The sequence below is a fragment of the Mus musculus genome, chromosome 10 (assembly GCF_000001635.26).
Source record: "Mus musculus strain C57BL/6J chromosome 10, GRCm38.p6 C57BL/6J".
Taxonomy (NCBI): domain Eukaryota; kingdom Metazoa; phylum Chordata; class Mammalia; order Rodentia; family Muridae; genus Mus; species Mus musculus.
In genome coordinates this window covers 125,746,750-125,774,129 of record NC_000076.6, presented here as the reverse complement: position 1 = coordinate 125,774,129, position 27,380 = coordinate 125,746,750, and the positions used below count along the sequence as shown (strand labels likewise).

The 27,380-nt window shown below is 41.9% G+C and overlaps 2 long non-coding RNA genes across 6 annotated transcripts; one reads left to right on the top strand and one right to left on the bottom strand.

Annotated features, from left to right (window-relative positions):
• The first annotated feature begins 164 nt into the window (after positions 1 to 164).
• Positions 165 to 17,090, top strand: Gm29862. 5 transcript variants are annotated; one of them, XR_380917.3, is made up of 6 exons: positions 165 to 2,109; positions 2,723 to 3,511; positions 4,225 to 4,359; positions 7,452 to 7,634; positions 11,521 to 11,640; positions 16,882 to 17,090. It is a non-coding gene; the product is annotated as a predicted gene, 29862 (long non-coding RNA). The 5 variants fall into 5 exon arrangements; XR_872157.2 differs by having other exon boundaries at positions 165 to 3,056; positions 3,358 to 3,511; XR_872158.2 differs by having other exon boundaries at positions 165 to 3,511; positions 4,225 to 4,329.
• A 4,188-nt stretch (positions 17,091 to 21,278) lies between these two features.
• Gm40796 lies at positions 21,279 to 27,126 on the bottom strand. The gene is made up of 3 exons (XR_872155.1): positions 27,067 to 27,126; positions 21,723 to 21,829; positions 21,279 to 21,502 (listed from the first exon to the last, which is right to left on the bottom strand). It is a non-coding gene; the product is annotated as a predicted gene, 40796 (long non-coding RNA).
• Positions 27,127 to 27,380: the final 254 nt, after the last annotated feature.

The following is a 27,380-nucleotide window of genomic DNA, read 5'->3' as shown; positions in this document are numbered from 1 at the left end:
TCTGTTGATTAAATTAGGGCAATGCATATTGTCTTTTCTTGCCTATATATATATATATATATATATATATATATATATATATATATATATATATATATATATATGTGTGTGTGTGTGTGTGTGTGTGTGTGTGTGTGTGTGTGTGTGTGTGTATTTTCCCCCCATGGAATGATGCAGAACACAGAGAGAATGATGCAGCACCAAGAATTTCAATGAGAGTAGATTTGATGGCTTGGCACACATCTATGGGAGCAAAGAAACTACCTGACTGTACCTAAGGAACTTGGAAACCTGAGAGAAAAGAGAAAAGGAGACCTGAGCAGGAATTCAATGCAGATGAAGACATCTGGAGAGAGGTATTAAGTGTTCAGAAATCGGGCTAATTCATTGCAGCTGTGAGGGAGCAGGCAGAGGTAACTGCACGTGAGCTGTTTTAGTCTGGCATGGCTCATGAAGACGAATTCCTTTTTTGGGTCTCTGATTTTGAATTGGCGTGATAGATCATGTAACTCTCTGAGGAACTTTAGAATTCCAGACGGTTTGACGGAAGTGCTGTATGACTGATTCCCCGACTGAGGGGGCCATGGGCTGTCTGTGGACTATCACATCTCAGGGGTTCTACCTGCTTCTCCCACTGATTTCACACCGAGAAAGGAAGCTTTACAAAGTCTCCTTTGTAAGAAGTCATTAATATGATAGGTGAGAAAACCATCTGGATACAGGATGGCTGGGACCTCAGCATCCTTCCTTAATATCCGTGTCACGTTCCTGTTTACTTAAAGATGGCCTCATGCAGACATCACACAGTAAGGTGGCCTTGGTACCCAGGGTCCATGTTGCATATTGGAGGTGAAGACTAATTTATTGCCCGTTCTTATTTTAATAAGAATTAACACCATGGAATTTTAAAAATGCTTACAAAGCATTGCCACTTAGTTTGAAGGGTTCTCACATACCTGTTGTCCAATTTATGCCTCTTACATACTTATTTCATATGCCTGTACATGCAAAGTCACATAACCGTTTCTTGGGTAAGAAGGCATGATGAGCAGGAGAGATAGAGAAGCCCTCTTATAGACCACACTATTTGAGACCCAACCGAAAGTGCAGCAGAAGGGTATTCCTAATTGAGGAAGGTCCTCGGTTTCATGTGGAAGACCCTGGAGAGGCACAATGTTCTCAAGGCAGCAGGTGCCTGGTTACAGCTGTGCTATGGCATCTGTAAATGTCCTGAAGCCATGGGCCTGTTCCGGCTACTCCCAACAAAACCCAGAGAAATGAATTATGTCTAAACCACCTCTGTGTAAAGTAGTTCATCTCCAGCTTCACCTTGTAAATATTAACAGCTCTCTTTCTCCCCAGCTCTTCATGGCTCATGTCATCTTTTAAATGCTAGGAGTCCATTTTCTATCAGTCAGAGTTAGATTGTGGACTCCAGGATAGCGTGAACCATGTTTAGGTGCTCTATTCAAAATATTTCCTAAAACATAATAGTCAATTAGTCGATAAATATATTATGAGTACGTTAAGGAATGAATAAGATGTGACACTTTTAAGTGCAGCTGAGAGAACACTGATACCATTTTCACAGTGTGAGAATTGACAGCATAAACTTGATATATTAATAACTATCCATTTGTAGTCAAATGGCCACGAACACTGACATTTATGCAATATTTTCCTTTTATAATTGATGTGAAAATTAGTATTAGAATAGGAAGTAAGAAGGAAAGGAATATAAAAGCTTGGGGAATGATTGTACATGATTGGTGCTCAGAATTTTGTTCAGCCATAAAACTTAGGATGAAAGCTGGGAGCCTGCGCAACCTTGTTACATTTCTCTCCCATCATTCCAGAGACCAAGCCAAAGGCTTTACATTTCACAGCTAATTAGTAGGGAAACAGGACCAGACTGAAGGAGATTTCTTTTCAGTCCAGTAATTTCCCTTTAGCTCGTCCTATCTCACCTTGCCACAAACATTCAGTTTTAACATTTCCTGGTTGATGGTGTCTGAAATCTCAAATTTAACAGCATATTTCCAGGTGTAAAACTTGACTTTCCCTTCCTTTCCACATGGGAGCTCCAGCTGTGCAATGGAGATGAGGAAGGTACGTTTCTTCTCAGCATCATTTAGAGGCCCCCCTTGAAGTCATGCACAATAAACCCTTTATCCACGGCTACAAAGCTCCTGGTGCCCGATTTCCCACACATGTGATTCCATTTCAAAAACACAATCCGAACCGTTTTCATGGCCATGTCATGTTACAACGTTGCAAGTGGCCGTAAACAAAGCAAAGGGCTGGTGTTGGACCATTTGAGGAGACACACATAAACCTGGGATACAGATTTAATTTCTGAACTATTTCATTATTACAACAGGTACTGTGTCTCCAAGTATTTTTACTTAAATTCCTTGGGTGGCAGAAATCAAAGCCGTACCAGGATAGCATTAATGAGAAGTGAAGTCAAAATATCTGGAAAACCTGATACTTCAAATGCTACGTGAAAGGCAATCTGTCTAAAAACTAATTTCTCCCAAGAATGAGCTGTAATTTTTGTTTTCCAGTCACTGTAGAAATAATCTTGTGGGCTCCATGCCTGTGCTTTAATATTTCGGAATAAAACATAGGTGCTCATGCCAGATGTATGGAAAGAATATGCCAGTTAATCTAAGAATTTTAATTAATGATTGAAATGGATATCTTTTTTTTTCTTGTTCAGGAGGACATTAAGCCTTTTAATTTTCTATTGGTCCAAGTCGTGAGGAGAAGGCAAAGGACAGGAAAGACAAAGCATCAGGCGGAGTGGCTCTTAGCATCTTCTCTGAGTCTCTTGGAACATTGCAAAAGGAAACAGAAAAAAAAAATCCAGAATGATAACAATGAGGAGAAATCTTTGTTTTGAATAAAGACTCAACCCAAGATGCCCCAGAGATCCCTTCTAGCTGAACCCCTTGACTAATTTTGTAGCAAGTGTGTGCCTGCATGCAACTCTTTGCTGAAGGCAATTCACTCCTTCGTACAGCCTGCTCTCCCATTGGCAGTAGGTCTCAACAGTAAGAGCATTTATTTTTTTTCTTTAAGCTCTCCAAAATCAGTCATAGTTCTTTTAGGATACCATAGAACAGGTCTACCCTCATTTTAAATTTCATATTCAAAGATAATGACTGTAACTCTCGGCATGTCTTCATAAGTGACTAGAGTTGCCACTAGTGGGGGCAGAACAGAGAGGTCAAGGGGGTCTTGGTGCCTCTGGGTCGCAGGGACTCTGATGAAAGGAATGGGGGCCATGGGATATGATGAACTGCCTGACACTGGATGCTGGTGCTTCATTCCTGCCTCTCCTCCTTGGTCCAGTTCTCTCTTATTCTGCCCACAAGCAGAATAGCAGAATGGCTAAACCTAAACTCCTAAGAAATGAAAAGCCCTAAGAGCTTCAGAAACAGATCGTCAAGAGAGAGCACCGAAGAGAAGCAGGAACTCAAGGGAGAGTCCAGTTTACCGCGTCCAGGTAAAGTGTTTAAGGCAGAGCCCACGGCTGCCCAGGCTGCTCTTTGGGAGGGGCTTTTATGACCATGTTTCTGGGATTCACGGTCTGTTCCTGGAGTGGTGCCTTCTGACCTTCTCTTTGAAATCAGGCCTGGTCCTTAAGTGAAGACAAGTGGAACATTTGTCTCAACTCAAGAGAAATATCTTTTCATTTCAGAGAAGGTGAGGGTGAACATACAGCACTTCTGCTCTCAGGGGGTTAAGAGTCTTCTCTGAGCAGAAGATGTGAAGAGATCAATTATAGTATAGGGGTGAAGCACCGTGACAAAGTACTGTGACGGAGAGACAGGAGCAGTTCTGGGGTAATAGAGAGGCGAGGTCAGAGTCCTTTTGTCTGCATAAGTTATACCAAGGACCTAACATTTGATCTGGGTGCTGAGAAATAAATTGTAGTTCTCAAGTGCCATGAAGGCTAGAGGAACTTCTTTATAGGCTGTGAAGTTGAAGGATCTGGTGTGCTCGCAATCTGAGAAAAATAGTCACTGAGGCAAGAGAGGGCCAGGGAGATCCCAAAGATTGGATGCCTCCATTGGAAAAGGTTTGTGAATCAGAATAATCAGAACTTGCTGGGTTGGGTTTTTCTGTTTCCTTTACTTAATCTGGGGAGTGAGATGATCAACTTTATTTTCTAAATTTGAACCAAATTTTAACATGATCATTTTTTTTTTCCTGTAGATAAACGGGAGAAGAAGAATAAAAACAAAAAACAACATTATCATCATCAACAACAACAACAACCCCAAAGCAAAAGACAGTGTTACAGTCCTGGGATGAGATGATGTGGGTCTGAAAGGAAATGTGGCGGTAGAGGTGGGGATACCTGAATATTTTCATTGTCATTTCTGAGGAGTGATTTAGGATAGGTGCCTGGCTGTAGATGAATGGGGAGAAGAGGGGCAATCCAACGGGCTTACCTCAGCTTCCACAGGACCGGATGGAGGCTTTCAACCTTTCTATGACTCTATATGATGCTGGATTTATTTAGGAATTTGCATGTGAGGCTCCTGTGTGCATTCAAACAGAGACTACTGTAGGCAGTGTGCTATTGGGTCTGAGATAGAGGAACAAACTCTGTCAGGCATACAGCTGTTTCGTTTGTTGATAGCCCAAGAACGCTGTGGCATTGTTTGCCTAGTGGACTTAGCATCTGTGGTAGGATAAACTCCTGGTGTTTAAACTTCCATTGATACCCCCGATGCTGCTCCAACTGATGCCCCGAGAGCTACTTCATTGTTACCCCCAGTGCTCTCCCATTGATGCCCCCAGTGCTGCTCCAATTGATTCCCCCAGGGCTGCTTCATTGATGCCTCCAGTCCTCTGCCATTAATGCTAGTGCTGTTCCCAATGCCAGTGTCTGAGCTGTTCTCAGCCTCCTCGGGGAACATTCCTTACCACTCACTATTCCTTTCCATGCGTCAGATTCTTGAAACCTCTTGTTAGCTGTACAGATCTGTCTATATTTCCAACCCTTCTATAACTTCCCCCAGTCCCCTTCTTCGTCTCTCCTATGAAGAGAATATTTAACCCTCAGCCATGTGGCCCTTTGTGAGTTCCACTTACGTATACTTGATATACAAGTCCCATGCTTTCTTGTGCCTAGTAATACGTATTGGCTTTTCTACTGTTAATCTGTCAACTATTAGTTCTAGAAGACTCAGTGTGATCTTGCAGCAGGAAGGTTGTTGTTTTGAATAAGACCTTGATGTCATTTTTCATCATAGCTGTATATTTGTCCCCTTTGGGGACTGTGTCATAAATGTGGACTCTAAGAGGACGGTAGGTATTCTGATCTGTTTTCTTGTGATTTCGTTTTGGATTATTTGGGGGAATGCCATAATAGACAACGTCAAGTTCCTTGGGACTCAAGAAACAGGGAGACGGGTCCAGGAGTATACAGCAGACTCTCAGTTGACTTACTGGCAAAGAGAGGTCAAGGGGACAACAGGATGAGAGTCAGATGGAGGGGGATTACACAATAGTCAAGACAAAACTGGCTTTATACAGCTCATGTGTTTTATCCTAAGCCAGTACAGATGATGTCAGGCACAGTCTCGGTGCTGAAGATCTGCAGGCCACTCTCTCCTTTTTATTCGTTTGTAGTGCTCTGGGAAAATATGAAGGGAAAAGGCCAGGATTACTCAAAGGCAATTATGGAGGTATCATTTAAGATGGTGACAGCCAGGCTGGGCTCCAACTTGGACTTCTCAAGGGGCTGAAGACAAACATTGTTTAAGAAACAATTGAGTATGAATAATCGATTAATACACTTAAAGTAATTCTGCAATTATTTGTCCCAGAGGTTTTTGTTTTGTTTTGTTTTGGTTTTTTTTTGATCTTGTTGTTGTTTTGGTTTGGTTTTGTAGCAAGATGACATGTATCACAGACTGGCCTCAAACTCCCTGTGTAGCCAAGGATACCTTCCTGGTAGTCCTGCTTCTGCCTCCCATGCAGGGGTTACAGGCCTGCACCTCCATACTTGGTTTACATGATGCTGGGTCTTAGATCCTACCTACCTACCTACTTTACCTACCGAGCTATGATTTTAACTCAAAGCAGTAATTCTTTTAGAAAAAATGCGTACCTTTTTCATTTGCTTGGATTCAAGGCTTTGTTATGTGGTCCAGACGGCCTCAAGCTCACGAGACTGCATCTGCCTCAGTCTCCTGCAGACTACGGTAGCAGACTAGTGTCACCATTGCTGGCTAAACATAGTCTCAAAAATTCAAATCCTTCCTAATGTCTGATGCTACCACCTCCTCCCTTAAACTCAGAACATTTATAACCAGGTACTAAAAAATGTTAGACACTCTACTAGCCAAATATTATTTCTTTCAACTTAGTAATAGAAAGAAAATCTTTATTGAATGATGTATCTATAATGTCTCTGGTGAAAGAGAACCAGTTGCCATTTGGAAAGATTAACCACTGATTAATGGCCTAACAATTATTTTCCATTTATTCTAGAAGAGGGGGATATTGAAGAACTTTTACTCCTGAGGGAAACAAACTGTAAAACTTAGTGCATGTGCCACCCTCACACAAGCACTCTCACACACACAAGTACACACACACATAACATGTACACACACATATACACACACAAACACAGGAGTAAGCACACATACACATGCACACACACAAACACACACATATGTGCACACACACAAGCACATACACATGCATAAGCACAAGCATACACATGCACACATACTTGTGCACACATAGACAAGCACATAAATATAAACAGATACACATATGCACACTTGCACACACACAAATATACACAAACACACAAGCACACACTCGCACTGACACTTGCACCTGCATACACATGCATACACACATGCATACAAACACACACATAAGCACATACACAAACACACATGCACACATATACATGTACACACACTTGCACACACACATGTACACATACAAGCACACACACATACATGCTGGTCCATTACATGGGTCACTTACATGTGAGTCCATCATCAATGTTATGGAATTAAGAAGTAGGCCCTCTAGAGATGATTAAAGTCCTCATGGCTGAGACTCACAAGTATGAAAAAACTAAAGAGAAATCCTTAAGCTCTTTGGTCTTTCCAACTCTTGCTATTTGAGATAACATCTGTACTTAAGATAACATCTGTACTTAAGATAACATCTGAGAAGCAAGGAGGAACTCTCATATGACAGTGAACCTACCAAAATCTCATCTTAGATCTCCAACCTCCAGAATGACAAGAAATTCATTTCTACTCTTATAATTATCCAATCTCAGGTGTTTTGTTATAGCACCAACAATAATGTAAAATTGCAACACATGTAATTCATTATACATACCCATTTATTATTTACTACCTATTGATTTATCAATCAATCATCTCTCATTATTGATACAGAATCCTTGTTGCCGAGATGCTACTTTTGGTTGGTATCAAGAGTGCCTACAGTGACTTAAGCCCTCATTGCTCTCAGATATCCTGCTTCAGGGAAAGCAGGTACAAGCAGTGCTCAGACGAAGATCTTCAAGGGCACACAATGAGAATCAAATCATCACCTGGAAAAAAAAAGATCTGATAAAGGTAAAAGTTTTGTAAAATCCCCAATGGGCATTTTCTTCATCTTTATAAATTTGCAAGACTAAAGAGAATTAATTATAATATTAGTAGAATCGAGCACATAATCACAGAATCAGTATTAAATGTACAACTCAAATGCACACATTTCACAATAAAAATCAGTTCCAATCCCATTTGTTTATTGAAACCACTGGTGAAGATGCTAAAAGTTTGGTGCCTCCGTTGTGTTTATCACTGTTTCTTATTTTGAGAAAGTCTAATTGTGGTGACTCAGTTGTACCTTCTATGAAGCAGGAATAATAACTGTCTTGCCATACCAAAAGGATGTTATAGTTTGGGTCTTAAATGTCCCCCCAAGTGCTGTATTTGAATAGTTCTATTGGGAGGTGGTGTGACCTATAGGAGATGAGTCCTAGGGGAAAGAGGTTCACTGGACCATATTCTTCATGTCCCTTTCTTCTCTCTGTTATTACTTCCGAATCACCACGGGTTGAGTGCACCCTCAGTCACATGATTTTTTTTGGTCAGATGTGTTGAATTTTTTCAGACCCCCAAAATATAGAACCAAATAACTAAAGACCCAAACCTCTGCAGTCAGTGACCAAAATAAAATGTTCTGCTTTCAGATGAGCCATCATGGTGTTTGTCACAGCTGTGGGAAGCTATCACCAAGGACTGATGGAGTGAATGCTTGCCGATGGTGCGCGCTGTTACTGCTTCCGTACACACAGGGTGCATCTTGGTTTCTGGAGTCTGGCCTGACTCTTGTGTGGATTTGCTTGAGCTCCGAGCTCAGGTTCCTTATTCTGGCACAGAGTGGGTTAAACAGAGGGAGCCACACAGAGTGCTGTGGCTGCTCAGCTGTGCTTGCTTCAGCCTCGGATTCCAGGCTAGCCTTGGAGGAGCAAGCTAGATGAGGCAGAGTGAGGCCATGCTTAGGAATTCAATCAAATCTCTCCTAATTGTTCCAGGGTGGGCTCGGCTTTGTTGCTTCTCTTGGCCTCTGGAACATGTGTTTGTTACCAAGCTATATTATGTGTTTATATTATATATGTTTACAATGCTATATAGCTATTTTATATATGTTTACAATACTGTATTGTAAATACGTAGTGTAGTACTGAGCTCTCTCTAGGAATAAACCCACAACGAGTGTCAGACCAGATCCCCAGAAACACAGATGCATCCTATGTGTGCAAGCAATAATAGCAAACACTGCTTGCCCCAGCTCTCTAGGTCCCAACCACCATCATTAGAGCCTGCAAGCACTGTTTGTCCTCTGTGTTTCCACACCAAAAGCCATCTTTCCACAGCTATGACAACACCCAAGAAGGGTTTCACTTGAAGGCGGAAAGCTTTATTTTGGTCATTGATTGGAGAGGTTTGGGTCCTTGGAAATGTAAGCATATGTTTACATTTATCTCCAAGTTTAGATCCAGAACTTTTAAAGTCTGATAACAGACTCAGGGTTATCCTGGACCCGGGTAAGAAGGTCTCTCAGAATCAGTGACAAACTCTGTAGAGAGCAGTGCTGGGCTTGTGTAGTGGATACCTCTGTGGCCGGAAAACTGAGAATCATAGGACTTCTTCCCTCCGGGGTGCTTAACACAAGGTCAGACTTCTGGGAGCTTTTCACAGCTGGAAGCAGTTGTTTCATTAAATAACTGACCCTCAGTGTCTCTTTAGCCCAGCAGTGTGGGGAGGAAGGATCTGAACAAAATTGTGCAGCTGTTGAAAGTCCACCTGAAATTATGGCGCAAAGGTTTGTCTGACCTCATGTAGAGTGGTTATGCAACGTGGCAATCATTAATTTGTTGTCTGCCATCTGCACATCTACCCTTGTAATAGATGACGTGACAGGCGCTTCCACTGAGCATAGCACTGACCTTATCAGCAGAGGGCGCTAGAGGGACATTGCAGATTAGACAGACTATCTTTCTGCTTCCGGCTTGCTAGCAGGGTACTACTTCCTGCTTAATTTGCATTTCATTACTATTCATTCCTGCGGGAGGCTCTGTCCAGCTACACACCAAGACTGCACAGTTCCAACCTACCACCAACTTTGGGCAATGCCTCACTGTCTCAGTACACTCCACTGTAGAGAGAATATCTCGTGTGCTGTATGGATATATCAACTGTCAATTTCAAAATCTAGGGCCTATAGGAAAGGGGAGAATAGAAGGTGGGACATCGGGAAGGTATGAGGACAAACATTTGGTATCTGAGCAGAGGCAACCAGTCACGTGGCAGAATGTAGATTAGTATAAATGGGTTATTCTAAACTATTAGTCAGGGACCGAGCTTAGCTATATGGTCTAGATACTCGTGAATACATTTTGAGTCTGAGTCGTTATTCCAGGGAACTTGAAGGTGGGAAGAAATCAGCACGTTACCCCTCACCTGCTCCTCTTGCCTCCTTGGAGCCTTGGTTTGGCCGCAACACTGAACCTCCTCTGGGCTAGACAGGACAGGCAACTTACCATCCACTCCAGCACCTTTTCTGCAGTAGCCGAGGTCCAGCCTCACTTTCCCAGCCTCTACCTCCATTTCTTCCTAAGCTCTCTGAGCCTTACTTTAAAACGACAGCCCTTGACTATGATCCAGTGACATTTTTTGGTAACTACTTACTGGAACACAGCCACACTCATTCATTTGGTCTCCGATGGTCTGTTATTGAGATGGCAGAATGGAATCTTAGTAACCAAGCCTTAATGGTCTGTGAAGACTGCTATTGCCATCTGGTCTCTAACAGAATAAAGTTCACTGGCCTCTATTTTAGAGTTCTCTCTCCGTTACAAAGTCGCTACGTTGCTACAAGTAACACAGTGCTTATTTATTGTGAAATGAAATTTATCAGCTCAAATTGCAAAGTCATTTCTGTCTCCTGATTGGATGGACCATGCTATGTGCTCTAACCACACACTACAATCCAAAGAACCAGTACCATTTTAGTTTGCAAAAGCATCGGCAAGTATTCTGTTTCCAAAGGCAAAATTTCCAAGAACAAGGAAATTCTGTGGGCCTGGCTGGCTCCTGCTTATTATGTGGGAGAAAGGAGCAAATAGGGAGACGAGTCTTAAGTTAATTATTAGAGAAACCATGTCACCACATCCACACCCTTTCCATTTGTTGCATTTGAATGTAGTCCAGATGCCTACTATATAATAGGATTCTAGCAACTGATTTTGAACAAATGAATTGATCAGTATGTACATGACTCTAAGAAAATAAGAAAACAGACCATACAGTGTTTTCCTTTGAACAGGAAGAAATGAAGTAATAAAATGGCGATTAAGCAAGGGGGCATTTATCCCCCTCAAATATTTACTCAGATCCCATGAAAACTATAAGAAAAGTACAAAGAAAAGAGATGTGTCTGCGAATACATTATCTTAAGCTATATATGCAAATGGGGTGGAAAACGCAACAAAAAATAATTTCCTCCTGGAACATTCTGATAATTGAGCCAGGCACTGAATTTTCAGCTTGCATTAGCTAGGCAGAGCCCAGAGCTGTTTGCAGGGGAGGTCCCAGCCATACAAGGTCGCATGCTGGGTTCACTTCAATAAGCAGCTGTGGACCGAGGTCAGTTCTTATTTTATTTAGCATTGTTCCTTCATTCTGAAATCACACTCAGCTAATTACTTGCAGGAGCAGCGCTCATTAAGGAGAATAACTCATTTACACAGAGGAAGTCTGCAGACGGCCCTTTCGCCTTTATCCCCTGCCTTTATTTTTCTCTGATTGGGGGACCGAAATGTATAAGAATGAAATCAAGGCACTTCAAATTCTGATTTCTTGTTTCCCAAACATTCAAACGTTTTTGTGGACGGAAATTAGCTTTCCCCGAGTGTTTCGAATGAAAATTTACATTTTATCCTCTTTACAGGGCGAGCACTATGTGTTCATGGCATCTGTGTGTCTGCACACAGAGCGCTTTGCTATGGTGAGCATGCGCGCATCCCTCTGGCGGATCCTCATTCCAGGGTGGAAAGCTTTGGATGGCAAGGTGATATTTCTCTACTGTTTACAAAAGCAGAAAAGAATTTCACACTTTTTGAGCACTGCAGCTATTTGAGCACCTTGGAAGCTACCCATAAGCCATTCTAAACAAACCAACCGGCCTCCAGGAAACCAAAATACCCCTTAGCACTTTTCGGTTTCACAAAGGATGAAGTTTTCTTAAATGCACCAAATAAATTTAAGGAGTGCCTTTTCTTTCTAGGCCTTCATACAACGTCTGAAATATAGGTCACACAGTGGTAAGAAAAGAAAACAAGTTTTTTTTTTGTCGAGCAGGAACGTAGTAATGATTAGCCCCTAACTTCAATTTTATGGAAAAATACATAATGTCAATTAATTAGTGTATTTTGTTCAACTCAACTCCTAGGCTAGTGGTTCTCATCTCAAGCTTGCTTGCACATTGGGAATTAACCTTAAAACAAAACAGAGTGATGATATGCCCATCATTGGAGATTGGGTACCTTGTTTAGTGTATGGATACATTATAGGGATTTGGAAAGCTCTTCTGGAGGTGGTATTGTGCAGACAAGTTGGGGGACCATCGAGTCAGCTCCGACGATAAACCCACTAATGCCCTAGAGAAGCCCCAAGTCATAGAAATGTTTATTACTTTGGAAGCTACTCCTCTGTCCGGAGGAATAGCTCTTAACCTTGGAGTCTACAATGACCCTACAGAACTGTGTCCTAGGTCCTTAAGAAGAGGACATTGCCCCACTGGTGCTGGTATGTCTGGGTGAGCAGGCAACCTTCCTTGAGTATCTTAGTTACTGTCTACTGCTGTGAAAAGACACCAGGATCAAAGCAACTTCTAGAAGAAAGCACTGGGATGTGATTAGTTTCGGTGGGTTAGTCCAGGATCTTCATGGTTGAGAACGTGGGAGCAGGCAGTCATGGGAATGGGGCAGGAGCTGAGAGCTTATATCTTATCTACAAGATAGAGGCAGACAGAGATGGGCCTGTTAAGGGTTTTTGGAATTTCAAACCACATTGCCAGAGACCAGGCCTCTGTAAATGTTGCTTTTATTTCCTCAGATGAAGGGATGAGATGTGAGCTGTGCACAAGCTGTGTGAATACACATCTTGGGCTGAGCCCAGAGTGTTTCTTTTTCTGCTCTAACTATCCCTAGGTCCAGGTCTGGAAGCTTCTAGCCTCCATACAATTTAATCTTCCAAGCTGACTGATTCAATCTGGCTTCTCTCAGCTTCTGACTGAATTGCTCTGCCTGGCCTCATACTAACTTTGGCAATCTGTTCTAATCTTCTGGCTCCTTCTCATTTTCTGGCTCCTTCTGTTTTCACCCGTGTCTAGCCTGTTTTTTCTATAACCTATCTCTGTAAAGCTGTCTCAGTAAAACCACCATACACACAGTCATACAACCACCCATTTTTTTTCTCTCTTGCTGCTCGTTAGTAGCCTCTTTTCCTCTGCTGTTCTTGTATGAGTTGGGCATGTTCTATCTCCGACTTATTCTGTAAAATCTTTCTCTGATTCATCACTTTGTCTGACCCTCAATTAGATGTCACTTTCAACATGGCTGCTTCCTTCTACAAGCGAACCTTACCATCATTGTTAAGGATTAAAGGTGTTTACTAAGGGTGTGTCTGTATTCCAGCCAGATCATAATGTAATCCAGGGTGTGTCTACATTCAAGCTGGATCATATCTTTAGATGTGATTCCTTGCCAGAGCAGCCATGTTGCTGGATGAAAATTCCTCCACAGGTCACTCCTCCTAACCCTTCCCTAAATAGTCCCATTAATGAGGAACCAAGTACCAAAATATATAAGCTCAGTGGGATCATTCTCCTTCAAACCACCAGATGGGGGATGGAAAGAAAAGATATCTTTAGCCATGAGAGACAACTGTGGCTTCACAGGAAAAGAGTAATACTAGAAAGACTGAAGGCATGGAGGAGGAGGAGGAGGAGGGGGAGGAGGAGGGGAAGGAGGGGGAGGGAGAGGAGGAGGAGGGGGAGGAGGGGGAGGAGGAGGGGAAAGGGAAGGAGGGGGAGGAGGGGAAGGAGGGAGAGGAGGGGGAGGAGGTGGCGGCTGTGGCCATCTTTATCTTTTCTTTCTTCTCTCTGTCAGTCTCATTCTGAGATCCCTAAATGTAGCACCCGTGGCTCAACATCTCTTCTATGAAACAGGATTTGGATTTGGGAGAATTCTGAAATTCTTGCCTATGTTACTGGAGACAGAGGGCGCAGTCTCCACAGAGTTCATTTAATTGTGGTACATATTGTGTACAGACAGCCTTATGGTTTTTTAGTGTGCCTCTTTTTTGGCCGCAGCATGTCAAACCTGGAAATGTGTGAATTCTTCCTCTTGCAGGTCCTCATGCTGCTGCAGATTTTGGAGACTTTTGGATTTTGAGGCTGTTTTGTGGAATATACCCCCCCCCCCCCCCAAATATAACATGTTGACTAACAAACTCAGTCAGACCTGCAGGTGGCTACTGAAGGCTGGACATGAAAGCAACAGATGAGCACTGAGATGCATGGAAGACATTGATACTAAAAATAAACTTGATTGGTTGAGGTGACTCAACTGGTAGAGGGCGTTTGAACATGCATCAGGCCCTGGGTTCAATACTAGCACTCTCTACTCTGTGCATGTGACCCAGGGGGACCAGAGGCTCAAGGTCATGGTCAAGGACGCAGCTACCTGGAGGACAACCTGAAATACATGGCACCCTACCTCAAAATTGAGAGAGAGAGAGAGAGAGAGAGAGAGAGAGAGAGAGAGAGAGAGATTGATTGAGATTTTTCTAGGGATTAGAGAGATGGTTTAGATGGTAAAGCCACTTACAGTCAAGCCTTAGTTTGATCCCCAGAACACATATGGTAGAAAGAGAGCACTGACTCCTACAACTTGTACTCTGCTCTCCAAAGGTACACCATATAATCAATCAATCAATCAATCAATCAATCAATTAATCAATAACTCAGAGTTTTACACATCTAATTAACGGTTTTAACCAAGTAGCTCTGTGTCGATCTTCTGAGAACTGTTGTGCATCAACATGAGGAGCAGGTATACAAATGAGAGCAAGAGGCAGCATAGGTAATCCCTGAAGGCTTCATCTATTTATAGCATTTAATTTTGCATTTATTGTCATGCTTTATGTATATGCATGCTTTGGCTACATGTGTGTCTGCCCAACACAGGCATGCAGTGCCTATACAAGCCAGAAGAGGGACTGAAATGCCCTAGGACTGAAAATACAGAAAGTGTGAGCTACCATGTGGGTGGTGGGGATCGAACCCAAGTCTCTGGAAGATTAATCAGTGCTTTTAATCACTGAGTTCTCTCTCTAGTCCTGTACTAAATTGATTGTATTTTTGTGATTATAATCTTTTAAAAATTAATTTTTAGATTGTTACAGAACTTGAAATTTTCCCTGTCCCTTTTCTTTTCTTTAAACCTCTCATACATCCTCTAAAAGTCTCCTTCAAATTCATGGCCTCTTTTTTTCATTAATTGTTATTGCATACACATATTTACGCACAGATTTACATGTATTCCTAGATATAGCCCACTAAGTCCCATTTAACATTACTTGTATGTATGTTTCAGGACTGACTATGTAACATGGGACAACATTCTCTTTTGTGAATGTCACCACAGGCTTGTACTCTTAAGTGTTCCTTTGATCATTTACTTAGTTTAGCATACAAAGTAATGGATTTCATCATGACACATTCATAAATATGTATAGCTATACATTGTCCTCATAAGCTCCCTCCTCCCCACCTCTCTAGCCTCTCCTCCTTCTCTCTTACTCTCCCTCTCCCTTCCTGTCAGGTATTTTCTGTTTCCCCACCTGCCTTAAGAATTCTCCCTTCCCAGTTGCAGGGGTTGGCAATCTCATAGGAAGAAAAACAATATCAACTAACCAGAACCCCCAGAGCTCCCAGGAACTAAACCACTAAGCAAAGAGTGCGCATGGAGGAACCCATGGCTCCAGCTACATATGTAGCAGAGGATAGCCTTGTCAGGCGTCAGTGTAAGGGAATGTAAGAGAGGTGAGGCAGGAGTGTCGGGGTGGGTGGGGGAGCACTCTCATACAAGTAAAGGGGAGGAGGGATGGGATGGGGGGTTGTGGAGGAGAAACCGGGAAGGGAGGCAACACTTGAAATGCAAATAAATAAAATAACCAATAAAAAAAATCTCAGTATACCCTTCCTACAAATCTCTCCCAATATATAAACACACACATATGTATAAGAGAAAACATATGGTGTCCATCATTTTGCATTTGAATCATTTATTGACTTTTGATTGCTATGTTTTTTTGGACACACATCCCTGAATTTTTTTGTTAAGCCCAAGACATCTATATCACACAAATGATCTTAAAATAGCACACATAATAAAAATAAGTAGAAACCGTGTGCTTAATTTTAAATAGCACTAAAATAAAAATGTATAGACGTAAAATGTATAATAGAAACACTAGATTTGGAACAAATTTGCAGCATGTATTAAAATTTTGCTTTAATATTTAATGGGTTTATATATTCATAATTGCCAACAGATAAAGTTGTGAAGGCTCAACAAGATGAATCAAAGGGAAATTACACGGGAATATGGAGATTGTCAGAAAAAAATGTTAGCTGTTAATTTAAGCAAGATCATGAAGTAGGAGGAACTATCGTTTCTGAGAGCTATATAAAATCATGGACTGGAGGGTCTGGGAAGCTGGCACCATGTGCAAAGCGCTTCCGGGAAACATGAAGACAAGGAAGGCTCAGATCCTTAGAATCGTGTAGGCTGCACAGAGTTGGTGGCCACCTGCAACCCCAGCATTGGGGAGTCAGAAACGGGGGATTCCAGCGGGCAGGCTGGTAGCTAGACTACCTTCAACCAGAGTTCTGGGTTCAGGGAGAGACCATACCTCAAAAAGGAAGAGAGAATGACTGAGGGAAAAACCTGAATAGTTTACTAAGTTAAAATATACTTAGAGTGTAATTTTTTAAAAACAATTTGCAGAATCTGTCCTAGGATTCTAACAATATGCAGAAAGGAGAAAAATACAGTAAGTCCATTAAATCATCTTAAATCAAGGGATAGATAACCTTAGGTTCTAGTATTAGTTGCAACACCCATTCTTACGCTTAATGTTCTCTCAATATTTTATGTAAAAATAAATATAGCTTTTATATAGGATTGAATCTCTCTGTTTCCCCAAATTTCTAAAGTGAAATATTTTTCTCTTGATTTCAAAGGTGAATGTTACTACTGTGTAAATATTAATGACGGACACAACCCTCAGTTCCTGGGATATCCATTCAGTTAGATTCTCCCAAGCATTTGTGTTCTAGAAGAAAGTGATGAACTTTTTCTACAGCTGGATAGTAAATGTTTTGTGATATACAAGTCTCTGTCCTTGTTTATTCTTATGACCCCTTAAAACATAAAAATAAAAGAATTTCTTAGCCCATGGCCCATACAAAAAATAGGTTACTGACTGTATTCAGCTACATATTGGCTGACTCGTGATGCTGCATACACACACACACACACACACACACACACACACACACACAGTGTGTATGCTGGGGATTTGTGGGATGTTATTAGCTCAAATACTGAGAACACCCACTAGATTCCCTGCTTGTCTTATCTACTGTGATTATGTCATAGAGAATTTCAAACTGTGATAAACTGTCTTGTTGATAAAAGTTTTTCCGTAGTTCCATTTTCCACAGAACTTGAACTCATAGTTACCCATAGCATTTATAATGATGGCTGTAAATGATGGTCCTTACATTTTCCTGCAGCAACCTTGCATGTTTTGTCCTGGCACGGTGTTACGTATATTCAATATTCCTGCTATTATTTATCTATGGTCTCACTTAATTCTACACAGAATTACCTCATCTTACAAAGAAAAAAAAAAAAGCCTAGAAAAGGTGACGTCATTAGCACAACCAGACGAAGTTTAGGTTGTCGTGCATTAGGAAGACCCAAAGCTCAATCTTGTTGATCTTGGGGTAAGATTTGGAAAGAGGGCTTCCAAGAGAGCATGGACTTATCGTGGTATGTCAGTCAGCAAGCAGCCTAACAGTAAAACAGCAGCCTTCCATGTCTTACTGTATCTACATTCTCTCTGGCCTAGTGTCTCTAATTAGAATTTTTTTCAAATGTATATTCTGACAAAAAATTAATTAGGCTTATACCATATGTTTGTTGTAGAAATCAGTAACAAATATGTTTGATATATGGAGTGGAAGAAAGATCATCAAAGACATCTCAAAGGTTACTAGAGAGACGGGGTAAACTTGTGCAATATCCACTGAAGATCTGGGAAGGTTTGTGAAGCTCTGTGTGGGTGGTGACAGTCAGTGGGGTCTTTTATACGTTGATTCTCTGTGTACTCTTTGCACAGTGTTATCCTCCACGGCCACATTCACCCAGGCAGAGATACAGCGTTGCTGTGTTTAAGAAACCGAACAGCCGCTGTTCTTGCAAGGGGCAGAGAGGTATTTTACAGCACACATTGCAGCCTAGCAAGGGTGACAATAACAGTAAAAGCCGGGAGACTATAGATGAGGGTGAATGATCACCATGAGGAGAACTGAGGCAGTTTGCAGGAGAGGTTACAATGGGTGGCCAGTAAATTCTTCCTAGTGGGCACTGAAAGAAAAAAGGCGGAATCAAAAATCAAATCTGGAGTCCAAGCGACAAATCAAAAGCAAATAAACAAAAATGTGAATTGGGTTAGAATGAGCAAGATTTAAACCTGGAAATTTTGCTCCATCAGCTTGGGTTTTAATGAGTGAATGCACTTTTTCCAGTTCAGTTCTAAGTGTTTTCCATGCAATGACCTTAACACAACATGGCTTGTGTGTGTTTAGCAGTTAGCCTGTTGAACTCATGACAATTGACGCAAACAGGCTTGGTATTTAAAAACAAAAAACAAAAAAATCAAGACCATCAATTCCTGTTTGGTTCTTCTTAAACACTAAGTATCTCTTTTGCAGAGTGGGATAAGATACCATCCTGACTGTGACCTGTAATATCTCATCGTTTCCAAAATTGTAGAGGGAGCCTGTAGGCCAAAATCTCCAAGCCCCAACCCAGGGAAATACCTTCAAGACATCCATAGATGCTTGGATATATATGTGAGGAGAGGGATTCCACGCTATGTTTGAGGAGCAAGCCAGCCTGTAGGAGCTTTGTCCTAAGGACAGAGAAGGCTAAGCTCACTGCCCCCCTGCAGCTTGGGGAACTGTGCACTAAGATGTTGCTGGTGGCTTTCTAACCAGACCACATTTTTCTTGACTCGGACTCTCAGGCCTGGCGGCGCCTTTACTTGCTGAGCCATCCTGCCAACTCCTTTATTGCATTTTACAGAGGGTCTTTCCACATGGTCCAGGCTGGCCTGGAACTTACTATGTAACCTGGGCTAGCCTTGGACTTGGCATCTTTCTGTTTCAACCTTCAGAGTGCTGCCATTATAGGCTCACAGCAACATGGCCAGCTTTGGCTTCCTATAGATGAATCAGAAAGTCACCGAAGTCAAAAGGAGTAGGAAGGAGAAGGTTTAATTCTTTTTTTTTCTTGTAAATAATTGCATCTGAGATATAATTCTTCTTTAAAAACCTAGTAGAGTGCCTGATCACGCTGGTGGGGAGACTTGACTAGGACCCCAGGGGCACTGGGAAGCCCCAGGAGTGTGCCCACACCATCATTACTGGGAGGCTTCAGGATCAGTTACCCCAGGAGACAGCCACTGTCTTAACCCACCATGGCTTAGCTTCAATCCTGGCTTCTGATGGACTTGGAATCCTGTGGTGACACATGCACTATAAATTTGGTTACAGCTTCCCTTTGAGCCAACTTGACCACTCTGGCGTACAAAAATCACTATAAATTCCAAGATCTAATTGGTACAAGTGTTACTTTTCCAAAGGGAAAGCCAGATTCAGAGAAACGCCCTGTTACATTCTGTTGGATAGACCTTGCCTTGAATGAGCTCTCTCATGTATGTATGTATGTATGTATGTATGTATGTATGTGCATACATACGAGTGTTAGGGTTTTACTGCTGTGAACAGACACCATGACCAAGACAACTCTTCTAAAGGACATTTAATTGGGGCTGGCTTCCAGGTTCTGTGATTCAGTCCATTATCATCAAGGGAGGCATGGTGCTGGAGGAGCTGAGAGTTCAACATCTTCTTCCAAAGGCAAACAAGAGAAGATTGGTTTCCAGGTAGCCAGGAAAAATGGTCTTAAAGCCCATGCCCAGAGTGATACATCTATTGCAAGAAGGGAACTCCTACAAATAGTACCACTCCCTGGGACAGGCATATTCAAACAACCACAATATGTATGTATGTATGTATGTATGTATGTATGTATGTATGTATATGTGTATGCATGCACGTATGTATGTTTGTACCTATCTGTCTTTACATCTCTGTCTCTTCTTCTCTCCTTAATAGAATCTCTTAAACAATATCAGGGAACTGAGAAGAAAACACAATTAAGAGGATGTTTGAGGAAATATATAGAAACTTAGATTTTCATCTTTGTAGGTTAGTTTTTTGTGTACATAGAAAAGTTTCACAAGAAGTATTTTGATAGATAGATGCCTACCCCTTACTTGACACACACTGAAATATGAATATCTGAATCCAAAACTTCAAACCGTACAGGATTATCAGATCCATCTTTTAAAAAACATCATCTAAATATTTTTGATTTATTAGCAGGAAAAATAAAAGATTAACATTGAACATTGAAGCTGGAAATCAGGAATTGATACACTTGTGGAACGGCTGAGAAACCTGGAATTACCATTACTGACTTTCACATGAGTAATTTTAATAAAGCAGTACAAAATTAAGCCATTACATTGTAGATTGAATATGTAATGGTTGACAAGAAAAGTAAACCCACTATAGGAAAAATTTAACTTGACGAACTTGTAAGAAAAACAAATGATAACTATTGGCAACAGTAGGGTGGGTATCATAATTGAATAAATTAATTTTTATCATGATCACTTGTTAGGAAGCAGTGAAAAACAACCAAGGCAACCAAAATCTATTGAGAATTATAACCTTGAAACAGAGGTGTGGCCCGTGGTCATGTGCTTAAAATGGATCTCAGTCTGTGGATCTTGACCCCTTCCAGGGTCACACATCAGATATCCTATATATCAGATATTTACATTATGATTCATAACAGTGGCAAAATTACAGTAATGAGGTAACAATAAAATAATCTTATGGTGGGGGTCACCACAACATAAGGAACTGCATTAAAGGGTCACAGAGCTTTTGGAAGGATGAGAACCATTGGCTAAATTGTTAGTCTGTCCTACAGTGTACTCAGAATCCTAGCAGAAAGCCAGAGTTGTTAGCTATAGCACTAGAAAGGGTTTCAGATTTCCAGAGCAGCTGGCAACTGAGGCGGGGAGGGTTCAGACAGGGAAAATGATGAATCCCAAGGTGAAGACCACCCACATCATCCTGCACGTTGCCCAGACGTGCATAGAGACACCATTGAATTTAGCAGAAAGCAACAGCTAGATTGAACACATTAAACAGACATTTCAGCTGCTGCTAAATTAAGCTGGCTAGAACTAATAAAATAGTCGACCGTGCAAGTATTTGGAGGAATTACATCTTTAATATACTCCTGGCAAAAGTGTAAAATGGCAAACTGCTTTGGGAAAATGTGATGGATCCAGTTGGGCATCCATCAACTATAGGATTCAGCCATTTCGCTCGGGGGCATCTGCCAAACCTCATGGACACGGAGCCAAGAAGATCCCCCAAGCTGGCAGGCAGTCTAGTCAGATGGAGAGTCCCAGGTCCCAGTGAGAGACCTTGTCTGAAAAACAAGGCAAACAGTTTCTGAGGACTAGCACGTGTATGAGCGTGTATACCCACACTAGCACCCCCAGCCTCACAGGTATTTACACACACACAAACACACACACACACACACACACACACACACACACACACACACACAAGGACCTGCAACACTGAAATGAAACACGTTCTGTGGACACATACAGATGCCCACAGTGTCGTCAGGGGACACTTACATATGGATTCCTGTGGCATCTTCATTTGAAAAAATGGAAACAACCCAAAAAGTTGAGTTTGAGAATGAATGAAGCTGTTGTGGATAGCTGTATTGCAGAATACTACTCTGTAATAAAGAAATAAAGAACGCTGTGAGCAAAAAGCAATACACAGTATATTATTACATTTATATCATATTGTATAAGTCACAAATTAGAGTAACAGTAAATCTGTGGCTATCTGACGAGGGGTGGGAAGAGGGAGTTTTGGTAGAGATATTTGCTTTGTGGGGTGATCACAACTTCATTCCCGAATCTGTACAGTAACACTCATCAGTTGGTACCCTTTAATTATACCATGTTTCTTGCTTTGTTAGAAAATATCAGTAACAATATTCTAAATATTTTCTGGTGAAGCACACATTACCTGCCTCATTTCTTCTTTCCTTACAACAACATGTAATTGCCCTGGAGGTACAAATCAGCAGTAGACCCCATATGCTGAAGAAGTGTGGGGAGACCAGTTCTGTTCTCTATTCATCTGGAGATGTCAGGACTGCTTCAGTACCCATGGGCACTGTCTCTGGAACCTCGCTCGCTCTACAGTGTTTCCAGATCAGGCCCTTTGTGGAGAATGTCACAGAGCTTATGATGTAGGCACATCTTTTATCTTAAATCATCTCCAGATGACTTCCAGTGCCCATCAGACTGGCAGACTGTAAATGCTGTGAACGGCTGTCGTTTTGTTTAGCAAATGATAACAAGAATCAAACAAAAACAAAAGCTCTACAGTTCAGGAAGACACAATCTTTGTCTCATCATGTTCTTGACCTAAGCTTGTTGGATCCAGAGATGCGGAACCCATAGCAATAGGAAGCCATCTGTAGTAACATTCACACAGACGCATTAAAGCTGTAGACTGGAGGTATACATGAAATGGTGCCACAGAAAAATGACTCTGGGAGACGCTTTAATCAACTTAATGGAGTCTCTTCCTGTCAACCCTGGGCACTCACCACCAATACTAAAACGATACCCTCTCTGTGAACAGTTGAATCAGAGCTTTAGATACCTTGATGTGCCTGGCATTTGATGAACACTCTTCTAACACTAGAATTTAAAACAAACAAACAAACAAAAAACAAAACAAAAAACCAAAACCCCAAACCTAAAAATCTTTCAAGACTTTTGTACAGGAATGATGTGTTTTGATCATATCCATTCTACCCCCACCTCCAACTCTTTCCAGACCCCCAATCATCCCCCGTCTGTGTGTGTGTGTGTCTGTGTATATTTGTGTATGTATCTGTGTGCATGTGTGTATCTGTGTGTGTCTGTGTACCTGTGTGCATCTGTGTGTGTATCTATGTGTGTGTGTGTCTGTGTGTGTGTATCTGTGTGTATCTGTGTGTATCTATGTATGTCTGTATATATTTGTGTTTATGTCTGTGTGTATCTGTATGTGTCTGCGTGTGTCTGTGTATATGTGTGTGTATGTCTGTGTGTATGTGTGTATCTGTGTGTGTCTGTGTGTACCTGTGTGTGTCTGTGTGTACCTGTGGGTGTCTCTGTGTAATCTGTGTACATTTGTGTGTATGTCTGTGTGCATGTGTGTATCTCTGTGTTTGTGTCTGTGTGTATCTGTGTGGTGTCTGTGTGTATCTCTGTTTGTGTTTACATAGTTTACTGAATCCCCTTAGTGTTGCTACTTGGCTAATGGGTGTGAGGCTATCCAATGGAACATGGTCAGCTTGTCAGAGGCCACATTCCGGTGAATATTACTCTCCTTCCCGGAGTAGCCATCAACTGCCACAGCTACTCAGCTGGACGAGGTTTCCCATGCAGGAGTGCTGACTGACTCAAGCTTGTTCAGGTCCTATGCAAACAACCATTGCTACTCTCAATTTCTGAGTGTGGTGGCCCTGTAATGTCCACAGGACACTGCCTTTCAGGAGTCCCTCCTTCCTTCTGGTCCTTTCAAACTTTCTCCCCATCCACATTTTCTCCCCCAGTGTTCACTGAGCCTGGTCCAAGGTGGGGATGGTGTAACGACAGAATTTTAAAACCATCTTTTAACAAATGAGTCTTTATCAATTATTTTGGGTGCTCTGAGGATATGAGCCATGTATTCATGTTGCAAACAATATGCTTTTGTGTATAATAAACTGGTCTCCACTGTGATCTAATAAATACAATAAATATTGTGCCTTGGTCTTGCCTAACTTTAAAGTATTAATTTGCATAATATGAATTATGGGAGCTATGCATTGTAGGGTTTATTTTCCTGGATGAAAGACTGTAAAGAAAATAGACATCTACTTACCATAAAGGGGCAATACTGAAATCCATCTTAAAACTCAAGATTCCCTAAAGGGGCTATCATCAATAACCCTGTTTAGATATGTGCTTCCATAAGTATAACTCAAATAGTCCATCACCTTAATGCTACAAAACCTCTACCAACTTTACAAGAATGAGCATCAGTTTGGTCTCTATTGTCAATCAAGGTCATTCTTACATTTTACATGACAGTTCTTTTTGCTTCATTTGCTTAAAGTGCTTTTACATATTTACATAACTCAACTCCAACAAATTCTCCACAGAAGGTAAAGTGAAGAAGTATTAAGGTTAATTTTATAGTTCGGAAAATAAAAATACCTGGTGGTTAGTGGCGATTCTGGTTTGTTAACTTCCCCTACCTCTAAGTCGCAATTTCCCAAGCATCTTAAAATTTACGTGAAAGAAAATTTTGTATATGGCTTGTTGGCTCGTAAGTAGCAATAGCTTAGGCATGATCATTACAGCCATTCCCCACACACTTTCACTAGAGAAGTTTACCGATTAGTTACAAAGTTACTGATTAGTTACAAAGTTACTGATTAGTTACAAAGTTACTTCTTCAACAGCTCTTGAACATCTCTCTCCAGGTAGTTTACAAAAACGTTGAGCTTCATTTGAAATTCGGGATTTGACAAGTGTCCTGGTGTTTTTGCCAGCTTGATGCTAGCTAGTTATTTGGGAAAGGGGACTCTTGTTAAGAAAATGACTGTCCTATGGCCTCTGGGAGCATCGGGAGGACACATTCATGGTTAACGATTGATGTGGCAAATCTCAGCCCTCGGTGGTTGGTGCCTTCTTGGGCATGTGATCCTGGGTAAAATGGAGTAAGCCAGTGCACAGTACTTCCCCATGCCCTCTGCCTTAGTTCCTGTTTCTACATTACTGTCTGGATGTCAGTTTCTGCCCAGATGTCCCTTAGTGAGAGACTATTACCTAGAAACTTAAGATGAAACTCGGCCTGGTTGACTCTGGCTGTAGTCTTTATCACATAAATAGAAACCTGACTAAAAGAGAAACTGGTACCAGGGGTGTTGCTGTGAGAGACTTGGCCATGTGTTTTGGGGAGAACTGTGGTGACATTGGAGCTTTGGTGAGCTCTATTAGTGAGTGCTCAGAACTTGATTGGCTACTGTAGTGGGAACCTGGGAGCTGACGCAGAAGGTAGAACAGGTGATGGAGGCCTGGCTTGTAATGCTCCTCGGGAAAGCAGAACCCTCACCAGGACCGTCTGAGTAATATTTTAAATTAAGAATTTGTGGTTCTGATCAGCAAGTGTTGAGGAATCAGCTAGGATTAAGACTATAAACACTAAAATGAAATCTTTGCTTTCTGAAGACTGCTGCGCTGAAATGGAGAACTTATTGGCGATTAAGAAGAGGAGAGAGACCTGTATTGTCATAGTGAAATCTCCTGGGGTATTTCTCAGGGTTAGCACACAGAGGCTGTGCTCCAGAGACAGTCGAGGCTGCATCGCACGCAGGCTGCGGGACTGTCTGTGTGTAAGATCCTCCCATCCCCACATGGTATTGGTTTTAAAGGCTTGAAGGGGTCATTAGGAGCAGCTGAGGCTTGACACTGTATGGCAAGTCTGGAATCCCCTCAGTGCAGGCCACTGGTGGGGGTTCAGCCTCAGTTACAGTAGAGAACACAGCATAGAAAAGATACTTGTGAATGAAAAAAAAGAGATAAAAAGGAATAAAGAGGAAAGGTTGTGGCTGCTCCTAGGTATGGTAGGGGAGAAAGTTTAGGTTTATTGTAGATAAAAAGGTGAGCATAACCAGAGGTGGGGACATCCGGGAGGGTTCAGAGTGGCATGGCCCTGAGTCATGGGGGAGGGGGGAGGGGAAAGGAGAAAGAAGAAGGGATGTAGGTACAGCAGCCAAGAAGGCAAAGACACAGAAGGGCAGATAGCTGAAACACCTGGATTATATAGGGAAGGACAGCCCAGCCCCCTGGGATGGACAGTACAGGGTAGGGGGCAGGGTGTGCAAGCCAGGAGGACCCTGAAACAGATGTGGGCTGAGGGATGCTTGGAGAACCTGGTGGCAGGATCTGCTCTGATATGTTAAATAGGCACCTCAGTTGTTTGTCCCAAGGTTTGAGACTTAACAACCAGTACCATGGAGGTCCACCAAAGCAGCAGCAGGCATAGACTGGAGCCAACTTGAGCCTTCCAGACAAACTCTGTGTGCCATGAATGGATGAGCTAGGCAAGTGCAGGCACCCAGTCCCTTGGGAGATGGGGATATCGTCTTAGCTATTTGTACCTTTGGAGTTATGTTTTTCTTTGATTTAGTCATGAATTTGCCCATGGTTATTCTTTCTTGGAGCAACAAAGTATGCCAGAGTCCAGTTTCAGCTGCTAGGTTTAGGTCCTCAGACAGGGAAGGGAAGCTGGTGAGAATGAAGACAGCGACCACCTGTTGACGGTCAAGCAAGCAGCCCTGAATAGCTCGAGGTGTCTTTATTTATATAATCACAATTGTGCTTGTCTGAGCAGTGATGTAATTGGTTATTGTGTTAAAAGAAATCATAACATCAGCATTATAAATGCTCCATCATTACAAAAAGTTCCCAATAGTTTGCCTTCCTCCCCACCCCCTCCTGCTGGGTCAATCACACCCCCCCACCTTATTTTGCTCTACAAAGCACAATTTCAGCAAGCAAAAAATAAATGTCTAGGCAGGGATATCCTGTAGACATGAGCACCTACCCAGCTGGTAGCAAATGCGGTTACGTAGTTATGCAAGGTAGAGACTTTTGTGGATATAAAAGTCCAGTCATCAACTAGCACTCCCCAATCATAACACTTTCTAAATTGCACAGAGATCTGTCCATTGTACCAAGCAACCCTTCCTGATATGCACCTATCAATTCCTGATGTCATCTTTCTAAGAACCATTTTCAAGTCTATTGATCAGACATAACTCCCCTATTTTCTAAGTCTCCACTGATCAGACATAGCTTCCCCATTTCGAGTCCCTGTTGATCAGACCTGTCTTCCTCAGGACAGTTACGGACTCACCGCTCTGCACAGCTTCCACAGGCTTACTCAGTGTGACTGTGGCTGCTTCTCTTAAGACGTGACTACAAATGTCCCGGAATTCTCAGGATTAACGGTTTCATCTGAGGATCGATAGAGGCAAAAAGAGGACAGGAGGATTTTACCCCTCGAAAATATTGAGAAAATCACAGAATCATCCATGGGACTTTCCGCCTGTGTGATCCTGACCTTGCCCTTGGATGGACCGAGTGAAACTCAATATTGCTATGAATATAAACACTATATTAAAAGCAAAGAAAACTTGTCACACACACACACACACACACACACACACA